Here is a 23,096-nt window from a genome sequence, read left to right as displayed (position 1 = left end):
TGCTTAAACAAAAAGAAAACAATAGAAACTGAAACGGAAGCTGTGGAAGGACACAATTAATTCATCCATGATCCAGGGGAGGGACAAACGCCCACACATAAGAATAAGAAGCTGCAAATAAGGGTGACTATGAAGTCAACAATGGGCTGGGTCTAAACCCACAGTAAGCCAACAACACATCTCGCAGCACAAAGCAAATTGTAAAAAGAATACACCAGAAATCAGTTATTAGTGAAAGAGTGAGCCATTTCTTACAGTTCTTTAGGTTTGTGGTCTGATGACCTTGGGGAGTTACAAGTATCATTTCACCTCACATGAGAACAAATCCTCATGCTGGTTGTTTGTGCTCAGGAGACTCTTGCCCTAAGGTAACTATAATACGTGCTATTATCAATAATCTCATTGAAGATGTCATGAGTAATGTAATATGTGGGGTAATTAGTGGTGCATGGTGGGGGCATAAGTTATAGTTACTTGAGATAACTAGAACTGATACATTTAATTTTTTTTGTGTGTAAAATCTGAGCCATAACGTCCCTCTAACATTTTCTTGTGAATTTCCAAGGTTTTAAAACATGTATTTCCTAACTATAAAGTCTTTGTAATATACTTCCTTACTATAACGTCCCTGTAACCCGGCTGTGTGAGTGGGCGAGTGAGTGTGTGGGGTATGTCAGCGCATGTGTGACAAGCTCTATAGGTCTGTGAATGGGTCTGTGAATGGCTGTGTGGGTCTCAGTGTCTGTATGGGTGTGCGAGTGGCTCTATTGGTGTGTGAGTGGTTTTCTGAGTCTCTGAGTGGGTGTGCGAGTGGCTGTATGGTTGTTTGAGTGGGTGTCTGAGTGTGTGGGTGAGACAGGCTGTGTGGGTGTGTGAATGGTTTTGTGGGTCTCTGAGTGGTTCTCTTAGTGGGTATGTGAGAGGCTGTATCGATGTGTGAGTGGTGTTCTGAGTCTCGAAATGGGTGTGTGAGCGGCTGTATGAGTGAGTGTGAGTGGTTGTGTGGGTGTGTGTATTTTTTTGAAAACTTGGGATCTGGATCCGCAGATCCTCCTGCGCCCCCCAAAAATGTTTTCGCAAAAATTCTTGCCCATGAGGGGTCCCTCACTGACATATCTACCAGTCCCATAAGGTCAGGATACCTCTATCCTGACCTCTCATATCCTATTTACACTTAATCACCCCTCAGAACTGTGTCCCGATTGAAAAAATGGCGGCCACATTTTTTCTCACAGTTTGCAGTCAGCCAATCACACCATTGCTGTTGGCACGTGGATCCACAAGTCCACCGATGTGGTTCTGAGTCTCTAGAAATACATAAATCTTTTTTCTTTAGTAACACAAAGCACTCTTTCTGGACCAAGATCTATCTTTTTGCCAAATTTGGTGTAATTCCATTCAGCAGTTCGGGCTGTAACTGTGTCTATGATCCCTATGGGAAACTGCAGGAGGAAAACACATTTTGGGACAGTTAAAAAAGTGGATGTTTGGGTCCCCTTCCACCCCAAGGACCACCACCTTCCTAGGGAAAAATTATGTTCAAATAATGCAGGAGGCCCGGCGGCTCCTCTGCAGTCCTGGAGACCACCACCAGCTCGGGCAAAATTATTCAAAATAAAGGGGGGGGAAAGGCCCTCGCACACCCGGGGACCGCCACTTCTCCAGGGCTGAAATAAATTAATGTAGGGAGTCTGTCGCCGAGCACCGGGGACCACCACCTCCCCAGGACTAAATTGTACAATGGAGGGGGCGGCGTAGCCCCCCTCGTTGAGCCATGGATGGTCCTGGGAAATGCCACCCCCCAGTGCCGGCTCCTGCTACTTGACGAGGTGCCCACCTTTGAGAGGTAACCGTTTGCTTTTGCTTGGTGGAAGCAGACCGCTCCCACTAAGCAAAAGCAAATATAACTCCGCTTTCTGCACTTGCAGAAAGCTGAATTGTCATCTGTTTCCCTACATGCAAATATGTGTGCAGGGAAACAGATGAAAACCTTTGTTCTGTCAGACAGGGATCTGCCTTTCAGCAGGCCCCTATCTGTCAGAGCACTGTTGGCTCCTGCAGGAGCCTTGAGGCCCACCCCTGCGGTCCCCAACGGAGGTCACTGGGTGCCCTGGGGGCACCCACAATAAAGAGACTAGGCCCCAAGGGATGGGGTCACTGGGTCCAAAATCCGCCCAGCATGGGGGGCCTTGTGGCCTTCCCTCCCCATACTGTATTGGCCCCAGGGAACAGTCTGGAGAGTTGGGCCATATGGCTGCCCTCCCCTAATAAAAATAAATTTGAAAGAAAAAAAAAAGGCTGGGCCCTGAGGGATGGGGTCCCTGGGGCGAAATAGGCCTGGGGAGAGGGGGCCCGCGGCCCCCTCCCAATATACAATACATTTTAAAACAAAGGCTCGCCCCATGGAAAGTTGTCAAGAGGCCCAGACCCCTTTCACAACCACTCTGTAAAAGGGCCACCTAGCGCACAATTGGTTGGAGGAAGAAGTCCTTTTGGCTGCGGAGGGTCCCTGGGGGCCAAGTACCCCTCCTACTACCTCCAGTAGTCCCACACAGAGGGATTGCTGACACCTCATCTGAGGCCCTCCCCCTTTCTCCACTAGTTGGGAAATAGAATTTAAAAAACCTTAGAAATGTACTGGAAAAATACAAAGGTCACAGGGACGTTCTAGTTCGGCTCAGATTTCACTCATACAAAACCATAGAAATTCAGCAGTTACAGTTACCTGAGCTAACTATAACTTACACTCCTGTAATGCACTGCTTATGACCTCACATATTAAATCACTCATGACATGGTCAGTGACATTGATGGCATCTCAAATGACATCACTGATGACATCATCCTATGACTGTGTTTCGTGAATATTTCTGAGACTAAAAGATATATTTACTAAGCTACAGCATAAGTTCAATAACTATTCTTTCTAGACCAGTAATTAGTCATCCATTTCTAACATATCTCCTGTGAGTGGATGGGTGACTGTATATCAGTTTGTGAGTGAATTGGTTTTTGCTCCTTTCAAGGTTCCTTCTGTCTCTCTCTCTCTCTCTCTCTCCCCGGTTTCCCATCAGCCCAATAAACACTTTGGCGTTGGTCCTTCCGATTCTGTATCTCACTCTGTGGCATCCGTCTTGGGCTTCCCGTCGTTTCCTTCCCCCCGAGCCCCACTTTACCCTTTGGTCCCCTTCTCCTCCCATGTTCTGGAAGTGCCTGCCTCTTCCTCGGACCGGTTCCTCCTAGTCCGCCTGTAAACTGCTCACTCCCTTATGATTTTTGGTGGCCATCTTGGGAGTCCTGGAACGACTCTCCAGCTCCCTGCCACACACAAAAGCCTCATACCACCCATCAAGTAAAGTGGTGCACAATTGATGATGGTTTCAGCCTGGTTTGAAGCTGTAGGACCTTGACGGCTCACAACCAATGAGTCCACAATGAACTCTCTCAAGCACATTCAAGAAGAAAATATGAGAACATGTGCCCAACAGCAACAAGGTAATGCTTCACAACACACCAGTAAATCTACGACTGAAAGCCTGAAAAAGAAAAGAATCAGGACTTTGGAATGGCCGAGTAGATGTGCAAATATAAACCCTGTAGAAATGATGTGGCAGCGACTGAAAAGAACTGTGCATAAACAAATACCCTTACACATTCCAGATCTTAATTAGTTTTGAAAAGAGGAGGGGTACGGAATTAGTCCCAGGTAATGCAAGAGACTGATCAATATCTTACAGCAAATGTTTACATCACGTTCGTGCAGAAAAAAGGTATTACACTTGTGGTTGAATCATTGGGTGCCCTTTCCACAAAAGGCTACTGAGCGTTGGCTGTTTATTTGTTTAACAAACAATGACTGCGCAATCTACACATTTTATTGGTCATATACGGGTAGATATTTGCAATGTTAGAACTTGGTGAGGACTAGATGAATGTTAAATGTGCCTTAACATGTACAAACATAGAATCTTAAGAGGGCGTCCTTTCTTTTTCACACCACTTAGTTACAAAGGGGTAAAAAGAGGGAGAATCATTAGGTTTTAAGTTAAGTGTGTCCTTCATCCTCACTTCTATGATTTAAAATGTTGACTGTAATTGGTACAGGTTTAAATCTATTCATCACAACGTTATACACACAATAAAGTAAAGGTAAGTTAGGAAAGCAGTTACTGCAAAGATTTAACTGAGGCCAAAAAGAATTAACTTCTGCCTTGTCCTTATATCCACACAAGGGATAGGTACAGGTGGCCAAGTGGAAATATAGAATAATTAACAATCACATGTGAGACTCATAACGCAATTGCAGTCACTGTGACTATAGAACTGTATAATAATTACACTATAGGTTCGTCATGTGTAGACTAGACATCAGCGCATCGTCAACCCCTGTGTAATGTGCACCTGACAGGTTTAGTCTGCTTTTTGTAGACAATCCAGATTTAACAAATCTGGGGATTTGGAAATGTGCAGATCTAAAGACTGATAACATAAGAAGCGATCTCCTCAATGACGTAAGCCTCTACTCCAGCCCCCACAGCATAACACCCACTGAACCAAAAAACAATGCAGCATGGTTGTCCTTTGACACCTACTCAGAAGAAACAATTGACAAACTGCTCGGCACCTTGAAACCCTCTAATCACCTCACAGACCCCCTTCCTGCTAACGCTGTAAAAGACTTCATCCCATTGCTCCTCCCACTTTGGACCAAAATCATTAACAGTTCACTTCAACAAGGAATCATCCCCGACTCCCTCAAAGTGGGACAAGTCACGCCTATACTCCAAGAACCAACAGCTGACCCTACTGACCTAAACAATTATCGTCCTATTACCAACATCCCCACCATGGTCAAACTGTAGGAAAAATGCGTACAACTCCAATTGACAAAATACATTGATCAGTTTGACCTCCTCAACCCTCATCAATCAGGCTTCCGAGCAGGACACAGTACGGAAACTGCTATGACACACATAATTGATGACGCCCTCCAAATCCTAGATCAAAATGATACCTGCCTCCTCATCCTACTTGATCTCTCAGCATTTGACACCGTCAAACACGAGAACCTACTTCAGCTGTTAAACACCAGAATGGGTCTATCTGGGATTGTTCACTTCCTTTCTGCATAACCGGTCTCAGAAGTTCAAGAGCAACAACGTGATGTCCCCACCTGTGCCTGTAACATTAGGCGTCCCACAAGGATCTTCCCTATCCCCAACATTGTTCAACCTAGTCATGGAGCCACTCACCACCAAGTTACAAGCATCTAATGTACACTTTCACATGTACGCCGACGACACCCAACTCTATCTCAAATTACAATCACCTGAAGACATCAAACTTCTGAACTCAACGCTCAGAAACACCCAATCATGGCTGGCCGATAATCACCTCAAACTCAATGCTTTGAAAACTGAGTTCCTTCTGATCTCACCTCCTGCGAAAATCTCCACCACTCAAACTTGGCTTAAGCACCTAACTGCACTCAATGTCCATCCCACCATCGTGGACTCCGCGAAATCCTTAGGCATAACACTTGACGCCAATCTCAACATGAAGCAGCATATCAGCAAGGCAGCTAAGGGAGCTAATTTCCAAATCAATACTTTGAGGAAACTTAAACCCTTCTTTCCAGCTAAGGACTTCCAAACTGCAGTACAAGCCCTAGTCATCCCTCGCATAGACTACGGAAGCGTCACTCTCTGCGGACTCCCCCTATCAACAACCGCACCCCTAAGAGCCTCTTTGAACGCTGCAGCGAAACTCATCACTGGTTCAAAAAAACACTTGCATATTTCCCCGGACTTAAAATCCCTGAACTGGCTGCCTTTTGAAGCCAGAATACATCTGAAAATTGCCTGCATGACACACATGGCTGTACACCACAACTCACCCAGCTACCTCACTCAAAAGCTGACAATATCAGGGGGCTCAAGAACTACTAGAACTTCAAAGAATTTCCTTCTGAAACCTCGAAGATTCCGGAAAAAAAAAACGTGTAAACGCTCCTTTTCAGGAATGGCACCCAGGATCTGGAATGCACTCCCTCCCGAAACCAGGCTTATCTCCTCCACTGCATTTTTTAAGAAAGAAGTAAAAGCTATCCTCATGGCTAAATTCACTTGAACTCTTACTTTGGATCTATCGAAGACTCTGCACCTATTTTGTACTATTTGTTTATCTGATTGTCTATTTGTACTATTTGTTTATCTGATTGACTGTGCTCCTTCATGTGCCTACCCTATTTTGCTACTCACGTATTACCTACAACTATTTTGTACTCAAAAGTATGTTCAATCACCCTCTTGTTTTCCTTACCCCTTGTTTTTGTAAAGCGCTCTGATATCTGCAAAGATCTTGTTCGCGCTATATAAAACTTTCAAAATAAATAAATAAATTAACTGGGCACTTTTTAAAATTCATGCATTTGAGTTAATGCAAAGATTTAAACTGATGATATTTAAATATCTCTTGTTATTGTGATGGTATACTTTTAAGTATATTAATGTATATCGCATAGTGCGTAACTAACTGTTTTATAGTTTTTCTAAGTTTGGGACACAGAATGTATAATGTGATCAGTTGGAATTGTATTCAGTATTTGCCCAGTAGGCACAACAGAGATTTCAGACTTTAGTGTGGTGTTGAACGTTTTAGCATCTTTTAAAACACTGTTAATCATTGGTCTCAGCTGCTGGCTGTGACCAAAACTGGACTGAATAAATTCTAGCAGACAACAGCCAAAGGATCATGGCTGGCTTCATACTAATTCTCTAGTCATATTATGATTCCCCTTGTTTCAGAGAGAATTCCTCCCTTACTATTATTACTCAAACTTTGCATAAGTCAACCTTAGGCATACGAATGTTAATCTACACATTTCCGAGAATTCAGTGATAAAGGGAAGGGATTTTGTGAATTCCTTAAAATTGGTACCTTTACGAAAATCTAGGGTGTAACCCTATGGCTTGTTAGGTTACTGGTTTTTTTGTGAGTCCTGCGGTAAATATTCTTTCATTGTTCCACTCTATCAAAAAACAAAAAAGCTTGCTGTTCTTTTTGCATTTCTTTTGCTATTTGGATTGGACTTTGTTGTAGGTCATCTTAAAGTTGTAACCGTGTGCAGCCATTATTTACAGAATCCAATAGATGTGGCTACTCGAGGACGGAGAATTCAATTTGTCATAATACACAAGGGTGTAGTTAGCCAATAACGCGATCAGAAGAGTTTTGCTGAATTGCAGAATGCAGACCATAAAGACAAACCATGGAAACATGTTGAAGGTGACACGGCAAGAGCTGCCTTGACTAGTGTCAGCTAAGTAAACCTGCAGGCACAAAACAGCTTGGTGGAAACCAAAACGTAATTCTGAACATATGCATTCTGATCATCGAAAATTACAGGAATTGAGATTATTATATTTAGTTCTAGCGTGTCTTTTGTCACTTCTGGCATTTGGACCTAGTCAGAAAAAGTTAACATTCATCTTTTAAGTATTTATTGATCTTCCATCTTGTAATCAGGATTTGACTTAATTTGCTACTTGAAATGCAAATCCCGTCAGCCTACTGGTTTGGAACTACCTAACAGAAGCCTGTGATAATAGCCCACTTGTCCTGAAACGTTCAATGTGTATGTTGCTACCTAATCTAGGTCTGAACGCCGCAGATTATATAAAGATACACAAATACAACACATGCCCGTATAGGAAAACTCAATGCATCTACACTATAAATTGATAAAAGACAGACATGCATGAGTAATGAACAGCAGCCAGTTCAGAGTATAAGCAAAAGTTTTATGAATTTAGCAAAGGGCAAAAAGTTTGGAGCAATGTGAGATTGAAGCAGTCGAGTAAGGACATAAAAATACAGTGCAAGGCCGCCCAACTCCAAACGGAGGAAGAAAAGCCCTAAACTTTCATTTAATCCAGTCTCTCCTAACAACAAACATAGAAGGTCAGAAGGATCCGTGGACGACATTTACGGGTCATATATTTCAATCCATCCTTGGGATTATCAAAGGTTCTAAGCTGGTAAAACCAGAATCATTAATAAACATAAGGGCGGGTCAAAAGACTGTAAACTACACTTCAAAGTACTTTTATCAGCTGCTAAGACTGACCTGAGAACAAACAGTACAAGGAAAGGGGATTAAGTTGTATTATGGATTCAGAGATACCCTATACTAAAAACAATCGCCCTGATTAAGCTTTTTGCAAATCACGCATTTAATTTTGTAGCTGAATTGTGCAACTGTTACCATGGCCAATACATTTGGCTGCGTATCTACCTCCAATGAAACCCAGATGTAGCTACTGAATATGTGATCTGAAAGCGAATACGGATCCAGTATGACGGTATATCAAACCTTGAGACAAATTTTGCAGAAATATTGGGCCTAAGCATAGGCCAAGCCACATTTAGGAGCAGTTTATTAGAGCCGGTGCAGTACTATGAGCGTACGAACGGCCCACATTAATGATGTAATTTAGGAGGTGCCGGGAGAGCAACTACGACCCTCGACTTGGCCATTGTAACCCTTGGGGATACTCTAGAGATCCGTGGTTTCAGCAGCAAGCCACAAGCAGTAGAAAAGGAAAGCATAGATCAAACTGGTTGTTACTTTTTTTATTGCAGAGTTTGCTGGATGATTGTTTGAGACCTTTTCGCCACCCCATGTCTATATTTGCTCATGCCGGCAGCTTGTACCCACTCAACCTGAGTGATGGTGCACTGAGCACAGTGAAAAGGGGCGCCCGAGCCCCAGCCCTCACCGTCAGACTCCATCCAGAGGCCCGAGCAAGTTCCTGCTAGAGACGGAAGTGAGCGCAGCAGCCAGGAAGGACATGGCGGTCAGGGTTGGGATGCCCATTACAGGTTTGCCAAACTCAACACCATAAAAGTGTCACTGTGTTTAACGTGTCCACCGAATTCACAGCCTCAGTGACGTGTTTGAGTTTTTCTTACACATATGAAATGATTTATGTGATGTTCCTGGCATTTTTGAGGTCACTTAGTTCTTTATTGTTCTCATTTAGCTCTAAAACGTTCTGCTGCAGTAATGCCTCGCGCATGAGAAAAGCATAACCTGAAAAGCTATGCGGAGAGGACGTGGTTACTCCATAGCTGCCCACTTCGCAACTAGGGATCCGGGTTCGAGTCTCGGCGCTGGCTCAACATCCTGTGGTTCTGGGCAATTCCAGTAATCTCCCTGTGCCTTTAAAATAGCACAGTGACCTAGTGTAGTGTAACTGGTGCTCATGTAGGGCGCTCCAATACCTTTGGGTCGAGATCACTCTATATAAAACTGCAACAAAAAATTAAGTAACGGAAGCCACAGCCGCAATTCACAGTATTTTCACAAAGACACTGCCAAAGTGACAAAATGAAAGAACAAGCATTGGCATAGCCAATAGGTCTCGTCTTTAGCCATGCAGCACATTATCCTCGATGCTGTGCCACCAGGGATTGAAGAGCTACACAATAGCCACACACTAGGTCATGCAGTCCGAGTTAGGAACATAAGCTTGCCATAGTAAACACTTTTGAACACATTCCAAGGCTTTTTAACGCCATGGCAGAAAAACAAGTGGCTTGTTGCAAGTCAACAGCACTGTAACATTCGGTATGTTGCCATCTTGAAGCGGCTTCCTTGATAAATGTTACAAAAAACGGAGCATGCATCACTACCCCTACTCTCCATGCTGGGTGATGACAATGAAGTATCCTTTGTAATAAATAAGCATGTTTTATGAAAATATAAGTCATACCCCTTGCAGTATCGTTTCTAAAGAATAGTCATGGTCTGCAGACGTAATACCTTAAATTAATGACCACGAGATAAAAATACAACAAAAATCATTATGAATATATATTTCCCTGTCTTCAGTACACTTGGAAAGCTGTCGATAATACAAGGGCATGGGGGCTTAGGGGAGCAAAACCAGCATTAAAGAACAGACAGCAAATACTTAGAAGTTCAGATGAACTGGTAACTGCCTCGTTCCATTCAGCATTCCCATACAATAATTTTCACATCAACCCACTGAGCTGCTCCCGAGTTCCCGCTCTGGCATAGCTTGAAACCACTTGCTGTTATAAAAGTGTTTCTGTGCCTTCCTTATGTGAACAGAGCAGGGGAATGTTTGCATTCCTTTTAGATAACACTGATTAAACCACCGGTTTGATTAATGGGGCAATAAAACTCCTTTGTTAAGGAGCTTCTAACAGTCTTCCATGGAAAAAAGCAAATGTGCCTACACACGGATGTCAGCCAACATAATGAAAGTACTAGTAAAGGCAAAGTTACTGAACTTTGATTATTGGCCCACGAACGTAGATAACATTTAATGTTTATTTTATGAGAGCATTGTCCGAGCAGGCCCGGACAGTCCGTTGCGGGCTCCGGGCAAACCCCCGGTGCGCCGCAAGGGTGGGGGCCGGTTTTGGGCCCAGGGGGCTGTTTTTAGGTCTCGTAGAGAGACCTATTGCAGTCAAACCAGAAAGCTGAGGATTTGTAGAAGTGCACGTGCTCGTGAACGCGCTTCTATCCCCCTGCCTTGCTCTTCAATGCTCCCCTTACCATTTGCTCCTGCTTCCCCGCCCACTGCTTCACACTTCACGGCCGCCAGGCCGTGACTCGCATTTTTTTTCTCTGTGCCCTCACCTCTCCAGCCCCTCCCTGCTCGCCGGGCTCCTTGCTTCCAGCATAAACGAATCAAAACCTCTAAAGTAAGAATGCAGTTTCAACTTTTTAACTTATTTGCCCATTGTACAGTACTGCTTAGCTTTTCATGATCAGGTGACTTTAAAAACATTCATGAGCCGTAAACCAAATAAAATGTACGGCCCTTCGCATCGCCTGCTCTTTTTTATGGTTAAATACTAAAGGTGTAAATGGCAGCAGTTTTGTAGTTGGTAATAGTTACCCCTCGTCAACAGAGTTAGTCTCAGTGGAAGTTTTGGTGAACTGCACCAAAGCCTGAGCGCTGCTCACACTGTTCTACACACAGGAGGCTGCAACTCACTGAAATGTACGGGCTGATGTTTTAGTATTTCTACCTTTCTGGCTGTGTCCAGCCGGCTACCTTCCCTGCGTCACTCAAGGGATAACGTCCAGACTTTCCTAGACAGATTCCTTGCTTGCTTCTGTTCACGGATCTTCAAAAGAAGAGCTGTCTCAACTGGAGCTTTAAAAGTATGGAAACGCTGATCATGTGGAAAACATCAGAAGCATGTATTTAAAAAGGCAGACTCCTCGTGCAGCAGAAAATATGACTTACATGCTGACTTCTTACTGAGCTGTGATGGACTCCTGCTTCTAGAAGACATTCTGGAATGCTGCTCCAGCCCTGTGCTTTTACTGAGAAGCGACCTCTTTACCTTGTCTTGGCTGATGAAAAACAAACCTTTTCAGACTCTGTTGCTGGAACACGTTGCCCCTGGTTTAGATAGCAGTCCTCACCTGGAGTTTGTTATTGGCTCAACTGAACTGCTGGATGAATTAGAAGGCAGGGCTGTTCGCGTGGAAAGAGATCTCATGTGGGAATTGTGTCCTGCTGTATTTTTGGGGATGAATTGTATCCGTGTGCGTACTTTAAATGCACGTGGTCGTTCGTCATAGTGATGGATTGGGTTGCACATGCCTATCTGATGTGGTTTTAACTGAAGAGCGATCACATCTTGTCTGGCGGGTTATGTGAACTCAAACTCTATAGTACCTTTTTCGTTCTGCATGTTTGGTTGCATTGTGTAAGCAAGCTGTGAAGAGACCTCCATCAAATAAAGACGTTATTTAAACATTATCATGACAACTTTTGGAATGCTGAGCCCTAGCGTCACGTGAGAGTGCTTATTTTTACTGATGTTGTTGTGGTGGCGAAACTCTAGAGCAGTTTCAATACGTGTGTTTTGATTTCACTTTGCTGCCCTTTGAGGGCGAGATGTACTGTCAGGGGCATTTAGGAGAAGGCGTTGCGTACATCCTTTCGTTTGGTCTCAGCTAAACTACCCAAGGCCATTGTTTTTATGTGCCCGTGCACGAGCTTGCCATTTGCTCAGGCATTTCTCCTCCCCCTAATTAGTCACCCCTGCTGTTGCTGCCCACGGCCGGCCGTACTTTGTCTCGCATTACTCCTCCCCACCTCCTCCCCACAGAAATGCCAAGAGCTTGTTAACAATGCTTTCTCTGCTGTAGCTGTATACCAAGTGAGAAGTGGGCCGTTTCAGAATGTAGACACTTTAGTGGCTGGTTCTTGTTATCTTTGCCGAGTTCTGTCTGTATGGGAGTTACCCAATTTTCAATGACAGCCCGTGATTACAGGAAGGAATCACACCAACCCCCGCTTGTTAAAGAAGCGTGAGCGGTTATTCTGCACAAGAGAGGGTCTATTTCGAACATAAGACAAACTCGTCCTGCATTAAGGCACTGAACTAGGAGGGCATCTAGCTGGAGTTGTTTAAAAAACAGCATGCGTCTGGCGTGGGGTCTGTGAGGTGAAAGGTCCGAGTGCTGAATTATGTTGGCGTCGGAACCCACAGGGTTCCTGAGGGTTCAAGAACTACCATTGTCACCTTCAGACACAGCAAGGCCCCTCCAGTTAGGCAAGGCTGAAAGCAGGCTCACAGGCAGCATCTGAATGAAGAGAGGCTTAAACCCGGAAGAAAGCCAGCACAAGTACGTGCCTCACCCTCACCCTCACACCCACTCACCCTTAGACCCCCTCACCCTCTCACCCCCACAACCCCTCACACCCCCTCACACACCCCCTCACACACACACACCCACACACCACCTCACCCCCACACCCCCTCACCATCACACCCACTCACCCTCACACACCCTCACACCCACTCACCCTCACACACCCTCACCCTCACCCTCACACCCCCTCACACACCCTCACCCCCACACACCCCCTACCTCCAAACACCCTCACACCCCCTCGCCCCCCACACCCCCTCACCCCCACACACCCTCACACCTGCTCACTCTCACATCCCCTCACCCTAACACACCCACACACACCCTCACACCCCCACACCCCCTCACCCACCCTCACCCTCACACACCCTCACCCTCACACACCCTCACCCTCACATCCCCTTACCCTCACATCCCACACACACACCCTCACACCCCCTCACCCTCACCCTCACACACCCTCACACACACACCCTCACACCCCCTCACATCCCTTCACCCTCACATCCCTTCACCCTCACATCCCTTCACCCTCACACCCCCTCACCCTCACACCACCTCACCCACCCTTACACACCCTCACACTCACATCCCCTCACCCTCCCTCACACACCCACCCTCACCATCATAGCATAACAAAACATAGCATAGCATAACAAAACACAGCATAGCATAGCATAACATAACAAAAACAAGCATAGGATAGCAAAACATAGCATAGCATAACAAAACAAAGCATAACAAAACATAGCATAACACAACAATACATAGCAAAACACAACAAAGCATAGCATAACAAAACATTGCATAACAGCACAAAGCATAACAAAGCATAGCAAAACACAACAAAACATAGCATAGCAAAACAAAACATATAATAGCATAGCAAAACATAGCATAGCATACCAAACAAAACAAAACATAGCATAGCATAACAAAACAAAACATAGCATATCATAGCAAAACATAGCATATCATAACAAAACATAGCAAAATAGCATAGCATAGCAAAACATAGCAAAACATAGCATAGCATAGCAAAACATAGCATAACAAAACACAGCATAGCATAACAAATCAAAGCATAGGATAGCAAAACAAAGCATAGCATAACAAAACAAAACATAGGATAGCAAAACAAAACATAACATAACATAGCATACAGCATCACTCAGCACCACCACAGCATCACTCAGGGGCACCACAACATCACTATGCGCTACCACAGCATCACTGAACGCCACTGCATCACTTGTTCGCCATCACATCATCACTCAGCTCAACCTCAGCATCAATCTGTGCAACCATTCAACAACACCTGGTTCAAATATGTTCTCTCACAGTTTCAAGCGTTATTACAAATATAACAAAAAGATGTTAATATTTCACTTCTGTTCTTGGATTTTCGTCACAATAAAATACACTTAACATAATCTTCACAAAAGTTATTTACTAAAGTTTAAGCTATTGCCATTATAAATTACTATGACTTTTATTTAAGTATTAATTATTTAAAAAAATTATAAGCCATTGTTATTTGTAATATCAATACATGCAAGTCACGTACATACAACACATATTGCTTACAAATGCTATAGGTGTCACATTTGCGAAAGTTAAAACTATTGGCTTTGTAAATGACAAAGCTATAATTTTGCTATTTTCAAAAACAAAACATAAATAAAAAATGTGTCATTTACAATACCAATAGCTCAAACTTTCCTAATGTGAGACCTATTGCATTGTAAATGCTTTTTGTTACAGGGCCGTTTTTGCAGCATAGCTGCAAAAGCGGCCCTGTAACAAAATCGGCCGAAAACCGGCCCGACAAAGAGCTCGGTCGCACCCCCAGGGGGCCGGCCGAGCACTTTGCCATGTTCTCAGTTGCCAGTTCTTTGGTTCTCAGTCCGGCCCTGTGTCCGAGACATTCACTCCTAAACGTAAAGTACTTCCAGTTTACACAAGCACTGAAGGGAAGGGGACCCTTGCAACCTTGCAAGGAGGTGCAGGAAGGACGTCCGGTCAATCCCATGGAGAGCTCACATCAAATTCCCTACCCTTGCAGCAGACAATAGCTCTCCCGCCAATGAGGTTTGGTGTAGTGCAGATGGCATATATATATATTTTTAGGTCTCACCTGCCAATGCGCTAGCGCATTGCTGGAAAGAGATATAGAGGGCCACCAGCAAATCCTACCAAGAGGGTTTTGGAGTGCGGATTATGCCCAGTGCATGCGAGGCATTCAAGCGCGAAGCTTCGACAGTGCACGCTCGGCCTCACTTACTTTGTTATCGCTCACACCCCATATGCTTGTTCCCTCCCACCCTTCCAACTTCAAAGGAACGCCGCTCCCCAGCTCCCCCGCCCCGCCACGCAATGCCGAGAGCTTGTCCTTCTAAGTTTCTTGTTCTTCATGCCTTCCCTTGCCTGTTAATACTGTCGCTTCAGGCCTTTGATGCGGATTCGGCATTGCTCTGAGGTCCGTTCAAAGCCCGTGTCTGCAAGTCGACATGTAACATCCCGATACACATAGCTGTTGTGGAAATTTCCATCGAGAGCAGTTTGCACGTCTACTTCACCCCAAATATCTAGCAGAGCACGGGTCTTGAGGTCCGACCACAGGAAACAACGGGTGTTGGTGATCATCCCCCTCCTACCACCAGTGCTTTCAATGGGCACGTGCTGTCAGCTAGCGATTAGCTGCACTTCTGTAATTTATGAGCGGACCTGCACTTATCAACAGATATGAAATATGTAAAATAGGAGATTACCAGGACTTCTCAGTAGAAAACAGTTACTGTGGGATTGTGAGCACCTGCACTTCTCTATTCCCATTTCAGGTACTGCTTGCCTTACTCTGACTTCTAACATTATACCTTTTCGCTATAAGCACGTCTCTCAACTAGTAACTGCTGCATTGCTAAGCACTGAGCAAAGCAAAAGAAACACCAGTAACTTACAATCCTACAAAGACGCAAGACTGCTCTGGCTGCAAGCGGTATTTAGAAAACAAGATACCAGCATATGCCACAACAAGCTTCCTCGCCACAATTATTACTGCCTTGCTTGCTGCCACGTCTATTCTCATTCTCTGCCACCCACACCAAATGATTGGACACTTAGAGAAGCAAAGCACGAGTTTCCATCCTCTGGTTTCACTTCTCTCTCTTGCTCCGTTTATTTTCTTCACACTATCTCTTCTCTCCTTTCTGCTCCCACTAGCTCTTCTCTCCTTTCTAGTCTCACTCTCCTCTTCCACTTCTCTTTCGTACTTGCTGTTTGCCTCACACATTCTTCTCTTCTCCCTCCCACAGCTCGCTCTTAGTTCCACTTCTCTTTCCTTTCTTGCATTTCTCATTCTCTCACTTCTTTCTCAGTAGTTAACCTTCTTTTGCGCCTTATCTCTCTCAGTCGTCTCTCTTGTCTCTGTTAATCCCTCACCCTCACTCACCCTCACACCCCCTCACCCTCTCACTCACCCTCACGCTTACCCTCTCACCCTGACACACCCTCGCCCCCCTCACCCTCACACCCCCATCACCCTCACTCACACACCCCCTCACCCTCACACACCCTCACACCCCTCACCCTCACACCCTCACCCTCACACCCCTCACTCTCACACCGCCTCACCCTTACACCCCCTCACCCTCACTCACCCTCACACTCACCAGCATAGCATAACAAAACATAGCATAGCAAAACAAAGCATAGGATATCAAAACAAAACATAGCATAACAAAACAAACCATAGCATAGCAAAACACAACAAAGCGTAGCATAGCATAACAAAACACAACAAAACATAGCACAATATAACAAAGCATAGCAAAACAAAACATAGCATAGTAGAACATAACAAATCAAAGGATAGGATAGCAAAACATAGCATAGCATAACATAAAAAAACATAGGATAACAAAACAAAACATAGCATAGCATACAGCATCACTCCGCACCACCACAGCATCACTCAGGGGCACCACAACATCCCTATCTGCTACCACAGCATCACTGAACGCCACAGCATCACTCGTTCGCCATCACATCATCACTCAGCTCAACCTCAGCATCAATCTGTGCAACCATTCAACAACACCTGGTTTTAAATATGTTCTCTAAATGTTTCAAGCTTTATTACAAATGTAACAAAAAGATGTTAATATTTCACTTCTGTTCTTGGATTTTCGTCACAATAAAATACACTGAACATAATCTTCACAAAAGTTATTCACAAAAGTTTAAGCTATTGCCATTATCAATTACAATAGCTTTAATTTAAGAATTAAAAATGTAAAGCCATTGTTATTTGTAATATCAATACTTCTAAGTCACGTCAATACAACACATATTGCATTACAAATGCTATAGGTGTCACATTTGCGAAAGTTAAAACTATTGGCATTGTAAATGACAAAGCTATTAATTTCGCTATTTTCAAAACCAACGCAAATACAAAATTTGTCATTTACAATACCAAAAGCTCAAACTTTCCTAATGCGAGACCTATTGCATTGCAAATGCTTGTTTGACACGTGTTTCATACACATATTTAGTGAGGCCGTTGAACAGAAGTTGCAATGCTGCTGCAACACCATCAGAGAAAGGGAGAAGGCATTACAAGGCACTTCTGCGCTTCCGAGCAGCGCTCCTGGCTAATGATCTGCACCCAGGAACGACCCTCACTTCAAGACTTAAAATGCAGTCAGTGGCTTGTGTTAGATGCCATGAACCCTTCTGTTTCCAGCAGAAACCTGGCACTTTGTACACGCATATTCAATAAAACAAATGTTACTAGAATGCCGATTGTTAAAAAACAATCCCATTTCTGAGTGTGTTTTGTCCTTAAATTACAACCGCACACACGATATAAGCAGGCACAAGTATATGGGATAAATATAACAATGACCACTTTTACAGTAAACATACAAACAATGTAGTGTATTTGTGTTGTGGAATTATGAGGCATGGTGAATAGATGGTGGCGAGAGATGCAGAGAATAGACAACGGATGGATGACACGGATAGGTAGTTTGTGTAGGAAGGCATTATTGAACTTGGGACAGGAGCAGACATATGTTTGTGAGAAAGACAGAAAGACAGGGAGAGCAGGGCTTAGATGCATAAAGAGGGTTGGTTCTGTGTATACACGAAAGACACCCTAAGAAGAGAAGGAGAGTGTGGGTTTGGGGGATGGAAACTTTGAAAAGTTACGGGATAGATACTGTGTTTGAAGCCCTTAAGTGAACCATATGAGAGAGGGACGAATAGTGCATGAGAGAGAGAGAGAGAGGTGGGTGAGAAAGAGTACGAGACAGAGAGATAGAGGGACAAGTGGATGGGGCACCGGGGGCAGGCGAGAGGTGCACTGGTGTACATCATGAGGAGGTAGAGGAAGGTAGCATGTGTGAGTAGGCAGTATAGAGAGGAGCTAGGTAGTGGGAGGGATGAGAGAGGGCAGTGGTATTGCGAGATGATAGTGGGAGTCTGAGAGAGAGATGAGGGGAAGTGGGTATGGAGGTGAGAGATGGCAGTGTCTATGTGGGACAAACAGACTAATTTTCGTTAGTGCCACTCATAGAATGTAGATGAGAGGATATACATGCTGAATGGGTAGTGGATTACTGGCTATTGCACAAGTACATAAAAAAGCCTGTTTAAGAATATAATTAAAAGACAAATTAAAGTTTACATAAAAGCACATTGCCAAAACATTAGGCCATTTCATTTAAAAAATACACATTTGTGTCTTGTTTTATCCCTTTTTAAAACTGCAGCAGATAGGTAACAATTTACTGTACTGCACAGGTTAAAAGTAGGGCTTGCTAATCAATCACAAGCATTGACAATGGAAGTCTCACCAATAGGAGATCTACTGGCTTTGTCAATGGGGTGGGGTTGGTGCACGAAGATCACTTGAGTGATGGTTGGCAGTAGTGGGCTCTCAGTGAAGGACTCAAGATGACTAAGGCAGGGCAGCAGGAAACAGAGCAGGGCTTTGAGAGAAACAGACATGGAAGGTCTCCGTGGAAGGCATGCGAGGAAGGTCGCCACGAAGGGCACTGGTGCAGCGAGGTTGGCAGAGGAACCCCGGACTCTCGTGTAGCCTTCATAGTCGGGCAGGACACAGAGGAGAGTATGTAATGAAGGTTGCAACGAAGGACGCCAGTGCAGCAAGGAAGACAGCGGAATCCTGAACTGCTGTGCAGCCTTCCTAGTTGGGCAGTGTGCTGAGGTCCGTGAGTGGCGCATTAGCCTCCAACAGAGAGGAGGAACTGCAGTCAGGGCAGAGGGAGGAGACACCAAAAGCGTCAGACATGTTAAAAGACAAACTTAGGGCGAGATACTGGCACTACAAGAGGGTCTTGTAAGAGGAGTGGTGGAAAGGTGTTCAACGAGGGGTGGCCACATTAAAACAGTAGATTTTGTGTAGGACACATGGCAGTAAGCAGCAGCATCGATGTCCCCAGAGTTACAAACCTGTTTGCAGCAGTCTTTACTCTTTAGTTTAACTTGTGTTTGAAATTGAAAGCGTCCACAACAAGGCCGGGGTACCGGGGGTGGGACCGACCGTCGTGCATTACCACAGTTGTAGCAGTCTGGGCAGTTAATTTTGTTATAGCTGGTGGGTTACTTAAATGCATTATAAGAGCGAAAGTAAAACTAGAGATTGAATTATAAAGCATTTCATAAACGGCCCCAAGAATGCCACCACTTCCTGGAAATACCATAACGGACATGAGTGTCTGTAAAAGATAAAGTCCGGGGCTCATAAAGCAGGCGCCACGCTGAGCCAGGGAAATGCTCATTCAAATAAAAATAAAAAGTTCCTGAACAGAAAGTAACATCAACAAGCAATGGCCGCACGCGCGCGAGCGGCCGTGAGACGAGATATGTGGTGGGGGAGGGGGAGAAGCGGGAGTTGTGTGTGCGCGTGCTAAAAGAAAAAAAAAGGACGCGAGTGGTGCGCGCCCGATGGCACCTCCGCTCGTGCATGTGCGCGTAACCACACGCTCCATGCCAGCAAAAAGCATGTGATAGGACTTTTCAAAGCCCACTACTAAATGTCTCAAAGAGCAGCGCATGCGTTCGCTCAGGCGAGACCTAAAAAGCACTAGTGGACTGCATTGTCGGAAGATCCAACAGCTGCAAGGAATTTTTTTTCCATCGTTAAGGATTTTACCTCGCCCTTACGCATCTTCGGCATCACTGCCTCCCAACAGCTCGGTGACAACCTATCTAACTTTTTCCATAGCAAAATCGCAAACATCTACAGCAACTTCGCACACCAGCGAACCCCAGAGAACTCACTGCCAAACCTACCCACCATCAACCAAGATGGCCACATGACCAAAAGGATAACCCTCACTAGAAACAACACAGCGTCTGGAATGTGGACCATCCCCTCATGGGACCCCAACTAACCCATGCCCCCACCACATCTACAAACAGGGAGCATCAGCAATCAACACCACCCTGACACATATCATCAACACCTCCAAGTCCGCCACTTTCCCGGATGAATGGAAACTTGCCAACACCAACGCACTCCTCAACAAGCCCACAGCCAACCCGAATCAACTGAGCAATCTTCCTGCTCCCCTATCCAGCCACAGTGACTGAGAAGGCCATCAACAAGCAACTTGCAACCCACCTCGAACTTCATCATCTTCTAGACAACGCTTAATAAGGATTCAGAAAGAACCAAAGCAGTTCTCATCGCAGCCACCAATGGCATTCGAATCATGATAGACAAGGAGAAACAGTGGTACTCATCCTCCTGGACCGCTCCACACCCTTCAACACTGTCTTCCATAACATCCTCACAGGAAAAAGCCACAGGGTCAGGCTGCTACCCTTCACATCAGACACCAAGAAGCCGACATGCAAAGTTCCACAGGGATCGTCCCTCAGCCCGATCCTTTTCAACATACATGTCACTGCTTCCCAACATCCCAACATCATCCAATCACAAGACACCACAGTCATCTCCAACACTGATGTCACCCAACTCATCCTTCTCTTGACTGAAAAGACAACCACCACCAAAATCAACTTCACCAATTAGATGACAATGGTAGCAGACTGAATGCGAACCAGCTGCCTGAAGCTCAACTCCGACAAGATGAAAGTACTGGTGCTCCTCAAAACACCAGATGGCCTGTCACGCAAGTACTCATCAACAGCAGGCGGGACTACGGCAACATTCTATACGCCAAATGTCCAAATAACTCAAAACCATCCAGAACACCGCCGCAAGACTCATACTCAACCTCCCCACCACAGACACCTCAGGAAGCTTCACTGGCTTTCCATTCACACAGATCCCCTGGATCCGCAAAAGCAAAATTGGAGGTCGGTCATTCTCCCATATCGCACTTAAGACATGGAATGACCTCCGTCAACACATCAGAGCCTCCTCCTCACTGCTTGAGTTCCACAAGAAGCAAAATACCTGGCTCTTCATATAAGCATCTTGTGGGCCACACACTTACACACCCACTCAGAGCTACAAAAATCAACATAACATAACACTTGTAAAGTTTGTCAAACTACGCTGCCTAGAGCTCCAGAAAAATGTTAAAGTATCCTTGTTGAACAACTGGCTAAGAGCAGCCCTTATATTCAGGATACCTGTGTATAGGTGTGTCTTGTTATCGTTTGGTGATTTCTCCTCCATCTTGCTTAAAGAAGCAAATGTCTCTGCCTGATAGCTCAGCTGTGAAAAAGGAAGTCTGGTGAAGCGGTAGGGTATAAAAGTCAACAGAAAGCCTTAACAGAGACCGATAGTGTTACCTCATTAAACTAATTGACATAAAAGAATCACCTACTGTGCCTCCACTTGTCTAGATATGCTTAACATTATGGAAACGATGATTTGTTAAATAAGAATAATGATCTTTTGATACTATTTGTACAAGTAAGTACAACTACAGTGAGTAAACTGCCACAACAATCAGTCAGGGGTAATTCACTTGCCATGTTGAATATGAAGCAAAGAACAAGGCTGTAAGAAAATAATACACCCTTGGCAGTGCTTCATACGTCAAATACAGCAATCCGATGGGATGACATCTACATACAGAATTGCTGAATTCGCTTTAAGACTCACACCCTGTGTCAGTAAAAAAAATGTTCATAGAACAGAAATGTCCTGGACAATGAACAGTTCCCCAAAAAGGGCATTTATTGCATGTACCAGGATGAAAATCGTGAAGAAAATCCTTAAAAATGTGTGTCATCGTAGGAGGTTGTTGTATATTTTTCCTTCTTCCCAGAAGGAAACTATTATTCATATGCATTATCTATACTACTATTATAAAGGAAGAACGTTGAACGTTTGAGGCGGGTAAACTCGGGAACCACAGCGCCAATCCACACACCCAATACATCGTTGTAATCGTCAGGGTGTGCAGATAGACATAGGCTATAAAAACGTAATAAATATACGTTATTTAAAAAATTTACTGAAAAAAAAGTAGTCCCTTGGAAGAAGCGCCGGCCGCGATCTGCGTGCCCGACGTGAGAAGCGTGGGGAGGAGCGACATCCAGGAGCGCGAGGAGGACCGGCGGACATGGCACGGGTAGGAGCGGTGAGGAGCGGTGGACAGGCGGTGAGGAGCTGCGGACAGGGGGGGAGGAGCAGTGAGCGGCGGATGGGGTAGGTTATTTATTTATTTATTTAGGAGCGGTGAGCGGTGGAAAAATGAAGCTACAAAAGATAATAGTGAGCAAGAGGAAGCAAACGGAGCATTACAAAAGTGAGCCAAATGGTGCATTACTGGAGGAAAAAGTTACGTGTGCAGGTTACAAAAGCGTACATCGTGAGCAAGAGGAAGCAAATGGAGCATTACAAAAGTGAGCCAAACGGTGCATTACAGGAGGAAAAAGTTACGTGTGCAGATTACAAAAGCGTACAACGTAAACATAGAGGTATAATACTGCAATATATGGAGGAAGGCCCTGGGGGACCCACGGACAGCGTTGGGGCTGGCGGGGGCCCTGAAGCCTAATTGCTCCCGGACAACGTCGGGACGGGCTGCTACAAAAGCGTACAAAGTAAACATAGAGGTATAATACTGCAATATATAGAGGAAGGCTCCGGGGGACCCACGGACAATGTCGAGGCGGGCGGGGGCCCTGAAGCCTAATTGCTTCCGGACAACGTTGGGACGGGCTGCTAGTATATAATAAAAGTAGACCCTCATATAATCAGTAAATATAAATTCACATCAGGAAACTAATTGTAAATTCCTACGGAGTCAGAGTTTTTATTATTATTGATACACGTTTAGTATACTTCTGCACATACAAAACTTAACACACTCCTTTGCATATATTTCAGAGCTGGAGTATACATTTCATAAATGTTAATTCCCACCGAGTC

At 44.7% G+C, this 23,096-nt stretch overlaps 1 protein-coding gene across 1 annotated transcript in view; it reads right to left on the bottom strand.

Moving 5' to 3' along the window:
* PRTFDC1 (phosphoribosyl transferase domain containing 1) overlaps positions 1-23,096 on the bottom strand; it is a 212,852-nt gene that overhangs the window by 66,136 nt on the left and 123,620 nt on the right. The window lies entirely within an intron of this gene.

This window comes from Lissotriton vulgaris, chromosome 10, assembly GCF_964263255.1.
Source record: "Lissotriton vulgaris chromosome 10, aLisVul1.2, whole genome shotgun sequence".
In the NCBI taxonomy this organism is placed as follows: Eukaryota; Metazoa; Chordata; class Amphibia; order Caudata; family Salamandridae; genus Lissotriton; species Lissotriton vulgaris.
The sequence above is the reverse complement of the archived record's forward strand: the minus strand, read 5'-3'. Positions and strand labels throughout refer to the sequence as shown.